The sequence below is a fragment of the Perognathus longimembris genome, chromosome 2 (genome assembly GCF_023159225.1).
Source record: "Perognathus longimembris pacificus isolate PPM17 chromosome 2, ASM2315922v1, whole genome shotgun sequence".
NCBI classification, from domain to species: Eukaryota; Metazoa; Chordata; class Mammalia; order Rodentia; family Heteromyidae; genus Perognathus; species Perognathus longimembris.
Genome location: NC_063162.1, coordinates 145,737,553 through 145,744,940, shown reverse-complemented (window position 1 = coordinate 145,744,940; position 7,388 = coordinate 145,737,553).

The window sequence follows — 7,388 nt, the reverse complement described above, 5'->3', positions numbered from 1 at the left end:
CCAAGATGCACTCACTGCATATTGCATATTAAAAAAATACTATATTTCCTTAATTGTTTTGATCTGGAAGAGACTCTGGGCTTTTCCTTTTCTTTCCTGACCTTGACAGTTGTGAAACATTTAGGTCAAGTGTTGTGTTGCAAATCCCTTGCTTTAGGTTTGTCCTATGTTTTCTAATGATTTTACTTGGGTAGAATTTGGGGGAAGAACGCCACAGAGGCCGTGAGCCCTTGCCACTGCAAAGAACACAATGTCATTGTCACATGACCAGTGTTGTTTATCTGTCACTTAGTTACCATGGCATCTGCCAGGTTTCCCCACTTTAGCCTTCCCTTTCCTCCTTTCACCCTGTATTGGTTGCATCCATTAGAAGTGTGCGGCTGAAGGAAATCATTATTTGGAGGCCCAGGCGAGGGAGCTACAACACAATGTTCCTATTTTACTGCAGCCTGTGCTGACATGTCTACTTTATTATTTTTAGGAATATGTTGCTTGATTTGAACACTGTTTTACTATTTTTAAATAAAATAAAAATAAGAGTCATGCGGGAAATAAGAAGTGTGCCTCTGAGCACAGCCCGTGCTCAGAGGGGAGATGACCCTCGTAGAGAAGGAAAGCTCAGAGAACTTGCATACTTTAAACCATCATGCTGGAGCAGATCATTTGAAGCCACGTGAATAATTCCCCGCCCCCCCCCCGAAACTCTTGCCCAGTAATTTGAGTATTTACCGGTGGATATTGCCTTATAGCGGTTATCATATGACTGCAATGCTTTAATTCTATGCTTCCTCATCTCTTCTACCTTTATTAAGGATTGATTTTTGTGGGGAAGGTTTTTATCCTGTTCTTGGCATGATGCTCATACCATCCTGGGATGAGTCCTGGTGATTTGCTTGAACATGACTCGGTGCTTGCTTCTGCAGGTAGTTCAATTAAAGATTTGAGGTGAACAAAATCTTTATATGAAAAATAGTGACTGTTTTAAATAAAAACAGAAGGAAACATTCCTCATCAACAACCACTCCACGTAGCATTTTTACTTACCGAATCTCTAAATATTTTACTCACTTTCAAGCAATGAAAGAATAACAAATATTTAGCTTAAAATAAAATCCCTTTCGTCACATTTTATAGTTGATTTAGATATGCTACCTAAATTAACCCTTCCCTTGATATTTTCAGTTTTTAAATTTCAATCATCTAGAGTCATTTTTCACATAATCACAGTAGCAAATGCCTACAATTTTGTTTCACTGTAATGCAGAATAAATATTTATTGGATAAACTAATAATGCTATCAGAAATATTCTTTTCAGCTATGATACTATGGATGGCTCAAATGGGCCATGAGCTCAAAGTTCTGAGTTCAAATCCCAGTATTGCCAAATAAATTGATAGCAATATTTTTTCTCAATCAATGAGCTATTCTACAGTAACTTTTAATTTATTATTGTAAAGGTGATGTACAGAGGAGTTACATAAGTAAGGTAATACTACATTTCTTTTTGAGCAGTGTTCCTCCCCTCCCTCATTTTCTCCCACTTCTCCCTGACTTTCCTCTCTCCAAGTTGTAAAGTTCATTTCCAGCATCGTGTCCAGTGAGTATCACTGTTGCATTGGTTCACCCTTAGTCCCACTGCTTCTGTGATTCCCCTTCCCTTCCCCAAATCAGATAAACTTACACACAAGACAAAAGGTACAGAAATTAAAAAACAAAACAGTGACAACAGGGCATAAGCCCAAGGGAAAAAAAGAAAGAAAAAAAATAATTGCAAACAGTACATTATAAAAACTTCTTGTTTCCATTTCTTGGAGTTCATTTTGGTAAGCTTCATTTTACATGGTCATATACACCTAGCTATTGAGCTGTTGTGATCTTCTGCTAAGAATATCATAGCCATATTCTAGTTATTACAAAATAGGGAAACTATGCAGCCTTGTGTTTCTTGGGCCTGGCTTGCTTCACTTAATATAATTTTTCCAATAGTTTTTTAAAATTTAAAATTAAATCATTGATACCACTGAGCTATAGCACCTTGATTTATTTAATTTATTTTTTTTTGTTTTTAGTTTCTTCCTCACCGTCTTAGGAACAAATGTCAATATTTGTTACCATTCTGCTAATGGGTGACATTTCAATGATTGCAAGTTTCTTAAAGCTTACAGAACTGAAACTTTGTGTTCCATTTGTTTAGATTTTTTTTGATCATCTATCTCCTTTTGAGTTTCCATAAAAATAATAACATTTTAACATTTACCCAAACACTCCTTGGTAATGCAGGAAATTTAGGTTTATTTGCAAATCATCAAAGACTTAAGCTTATCTAAAGAAGGAATTATAAGTTGCATTAAAGGGAGCTGTGGGCACTGCCGGGAGAAGTATTTTTGGCATTCAGTGTGACATTAGTGCTGTAATGCTACCGGCATACCCAAATTGCAGTTTGTCAATTATAGCCTCTCTTTTGATTTGTGAGATATCCCTGATTATCTTAATGCTAGTTTGAATTATATTTGTTCCACCAATAATTCCATTTGTCTGTCTGTGTTTTTAGGGTTAGATTGTGCTACATAAATATTTTTATTCATATGATTAACTGCAAACAAATCCTTTTCATCTTCAACATTTGCCTTTTCAAACTTGTTTCAGTAGCATATGAGGTCGATTATTTATTTCAACAGAAGGAGCTTCCAAAAGTAAATCTCTTTATGAATTGGATGAGCACACTCTATTCTTTGAATTAATGCTGGAGAAATCATTCATTATTTAATTGTTTTTCTATTTGAAAGACTATAATGAAACTGACATAAAATTGACAGCATGTTATGGAGAATTTATTCCTCCAAATTCTTCTATCATACATGCTTACATCCTTGAATTTGAAGTGGTACAACTTTTAATTTTAGATATTCTTCTCCTTCTCCTTCTTCTTCTCTTCCCTCTCTTTCTCTTTCTCCTTCTCCCTCCCTCCTCCCTCTCCCACTCCTTTCCCCCTTTTCTCTTCCCTCCTCCTTCTTTTCTCCTAATACCTCTGGCTAGGACTTCCAATACTATATTGCATAGAAGAGGAGAAAGAAGGCATTTTAATCTTATTCCTGATCATAAAGGCAAGCCTTTTATCATTTTCTTGTTGAGTATGGGGATTGTCCTTTGTGCTAGTATGTTGAGGTATTTTTTTCCCCATACTTGTTTTGTGGTTGGGCCTTTTTATTTTATAAAAGATGTTGGATTTTGTAAAATGTGCTATCAGCATCTACTGAGATGATAGTAAGAGTTCTATTTTCCATCTATTAGTGGGATTTGTCACATAAATTCATTGACGTATATATGTTAAATCCTCGATTTTGTTGTTGCTATGAGTCTTTTGATATTCTGTTGTATTGTTTGCAGGATTTTGTTAAGAAAATTACTATTATTATTTGCATTTATCTTCACAGGAATATTAGCCTGTAGTCTTCTTGCTATGCCCTTGCCTCATTTTGATGTCAAGATGATACTGATCCCATAAGATGAATTTAGAAGTGTTCTTTACCTGAGTTTTCTGGGAGACTTCAAGAAGGATTGGCATTGCTTCTTTTTATTTTTATTTATTGATTTTTGAATCAGTACTAGGCCTTGAATTCAGAGGTCACAGTGGGATTTTCCTTGTTCACAGGTTTTTGGTTACCGACTTATCTTCTTACTCACTATGGGTCTGTTCAGATTTTCTATTTCTTCATGATTCCATTTTGGTAGTTTGTATGTTTGGAAGAATTTTTCAGTTTCTTCTAAGCTATCTAATTTATAGGTGTACAGTTGTTCACATAAGTTTCTAATAATCTTTTGCATTTCTGTAGCATTACTGTAATATCTCTTCTTTCAATCTTGATTTCATTTGAGTTTTCTCTCTCTTTTTTCTTGGATAAAAATATTTCACCAAGATAAAAGTGAATTCTCTACTGAGAGATCTACACAAATGCCTCTTCTGTAGATGTGCATCAGTTCTGCAGGGCCATCATTGGTTGTAGTTGTCAGTAAATACAAAAAACTTTTGACATACATGCTAATGCTTTGGTAGTCGACTTGGTTTTCAACTGGTTAATGATACTATTACATAACTATGTTAAATGATAACAGCAATAAACATCGTGTCAATTGGTATAAAGTTGAAATAAGAAAACTCAGAAAATATAGCACTTAAGTATCCATTAGTGTATACTTTGTTTTCTTGAACTCATTATACTAAAAATTTATTATGAAAAGTGAATTAATAAAGAAGAATGATAGGAGGATATGAATTGGAATATGTTGGAAATATTTGTGGGAATGTAATAGTGAAATCCCCATTTGTATAATTAATGCAAGCTAGTAATGATACAAATAAACAAAGTGAAAAGAGCAAATAGTCTCAGATTTACACCATGCCAAAAAAAAAAAAAAAAAAAAAGCAGCAGAGAGCCTGCATAAGAACACATGGGCCCGCCTCTGACAGGCTCTGTGACAGGACTCCTCAGCCTCTATCTGCAGCAGTACACGCAAGCCACAATTGCTTACTTTTTTCTGTTATTCCCTCCTACTGGTGTCCAGGAGGCTGCAAACCATTCTCAGGTTTCAATCAGAGCCGGGCACAGCTGGTGCATGGAGCTGAGTGGGGGGAGGGGAAGTGGACAGCTGTGTTATTTACTTCCTCAGTGCCATGTAAGGCTGGAAAGAGTTAACCATCCTGAGCCACTCCCTAGCAGTAGGGTTTGCCTTCGCAGTAAATTCCTTGTGTGAGGTTCTTCAAAGAAGTATTATTCCTGGTGTTTCTGAAAATGACAGGGGAATGTTGGCTGGATTTTGTATTGGGGCATCTCATATACTACTAGCAAAGAGTTGGGGAAACTTACTCTTTAGCTAATCTAGACAAACTCTTCTTTCTTATGGTATTTTCTTTGCTAGATCTATTTCTTTGATTTGCATCTTTGAAAACTTCTGGGACACAGCCTGTACACGTGACGTATGCTTTGACTAGACTCCGTTACTGAAATAATGTAAAGCAGCGTTTTGTTTTTACTGAATGGTACATATTCCAGTGATGGGTGTGTCTTTCCTGTTTATAGTATCTTAGAGAACACTACTATCTAAGGGCTCACAGAATGTTTGGTATCTAGCTATGGGAGTCTCACTGAAAATTTCTATGGATCAAGGAAATGTGTCATCACCAACATCATCGTAATTGTCATAATTATTATTATCAGTACAGTGTTTCCACAATGATCAATGAGTCTACAGGTTTTTCTATTAACATCATCATCAGGGAACTTTGGACTGTATGGGAAGCTGGAAAATTCATACAGATAAGTAGCTAAGGAGATTTCTTGGGTACCATAACTTCTAGGGTGGTAGTGATGTCCTCCAATTTACATATGTTTTTGGAATATTGGCTGCCAAATTGTTCTATGTCTTTGATAGCTAGAATATATTAGTCTAGGGATCCAGGGGTGGAAATAGCACTGTCAATTCCATTTGTGGAAGCATTAGGTCTTCTTTTCTGAGTTTGCCTTACTATGAAGAAAGACAAGGATATATACATGGAACAATTAAGATCCCAACATACTTGGAATTCTGAGTCTTTTTCTTGCTACTAGTTGAAAAAGAACAAAATGTAATTATTTTAGGACCAGATAGCTGAGTGGAGCTGCTGGATGTCGCTGAATGGAAATGGTAAGGGAGCTTTCCTCAGTTCTACCTTGAATTTTATATGTGGTTCTGTTTCCTCTTCTACATCAAATAGTGAGAACCATTCCTGTCTTCTCTCTCACTCCCCATTCCTCATGCAAATACTCATTGTATTATGTCTGTGAATATTTCCTGGAAGACAATGCTTAAGAGCCTTTGAGTTCTTGCCCTAGGAAGAAACCGCAATAAATGTTGAGAAAAGGACTAGTAGTTCACTATGAAGTTGTAGGAAGTTTATTTGACCACCCACAAAGGATAGTTCCTCCATGGGGCAACTCCAGCATGTAGAAGTCAATCCCACAGGAGTCCTCCCAAGTTAGAACATTATATTAGTGTGATAGTCATTGAACGAAAGACTTTGTACTCAATTGCAGGATACAATACCGCACCATCAGGGCATATATTCTTGGCTGACACAACTTCAGCTGTTGCTACTATTTCAGTATTTTCTGGAAAGAGCAAGGAAGAGCCTTCTCACTTAGTCTGTCCCTACTCTCATCCTTCCTTCTACTGTGTCGGTGCTTGGCTCCCACTGATGGATTTATTTTACAAAGCATCCAAGTCTTTTCCCTCATTGTTGAGCACTCTGCCCTATTTCCTGCCTAATTTGTATTTCATTCTTACATTAATACCTTCTTTGCTTCCTGCCACATCTTTACTTTCATTCTTTCATTTCACTATGATTTCACCTAACATTCCATCTTATCTGGCATTTGTGTTTAGGCAGGAAGTATTCTTACTTACCATGGACTAAAATCTCCCAGTAGTAGCTGTTTGTCTCTCACACACACAGGCAGTGTAAACTAGTTGACCAGAGGGCTACTCAATGTTTGGGTTGTCCTCAGTCCTGATTTTAACCTGAGAAGAAGGCGAGAAAGGGTTTAAGAATTGTCATCTGGCAAAGACAGCCCTGGATTAACCAACCATTAAGCAAAATAAACAGTATTTAGGACACTGTGAAAAGGGCACACCCAGGGAACTCCTTCCCCTCCCTGTCTGCAATTCCCAATTATCATTCCACATACCACTTCAGTCAACTTTTCTGTAATTCTTTATGTCTCATATTAAAATTTAATTTATGTTATTATTATTATTATTTTGGTGCTGGTCCTGGGGCTTAAGCTCAGGGCCTGAGTGCTGTTCCTGACACTGCCAGTAAACTAGATGCTGAGTTAAGCACCTTTCTGTGTTTAATAGAAGGCTCCAGAAGAATTGAATCCTCACTCTCTCTCCACCCAGCTTTTTGCTTCCCCTATAGCTGTGATAATAGGCACATGCCTTAGTTACAGCCGTTGGTCAAGATGGCTGCCATCCCCTGATCTCCGCTCTCCAAGCAGCTAGGACTGTAGGCTTGACCTGCTGTGTCTGGCTTATGGTTTATTGATGTAAATTTTTGGATTGCTATAGAATTTTGTAGATGCCATCTTATTTTCTTGGACTTCCACTGTTTGAATTTTCAAATCAGCTATGAATCTCTTTGTGGACTATTTAATAGTAAATAGAGTTTTTTCCCCCTCCCCTTTTTCCTGGCTAAAAGGAACATGTTCTTTTATCTGTTTTCAGTAGTCATATACTATGATGTACTCAATGTGGTTTTTCTCTACATTTTTCTGACTTACGTTCTAGTTTTTATATTTGTGATTTGATGTCTTTTGTCAGCTTTGGGAGATTCTAAGCCAGTATGTCTTCA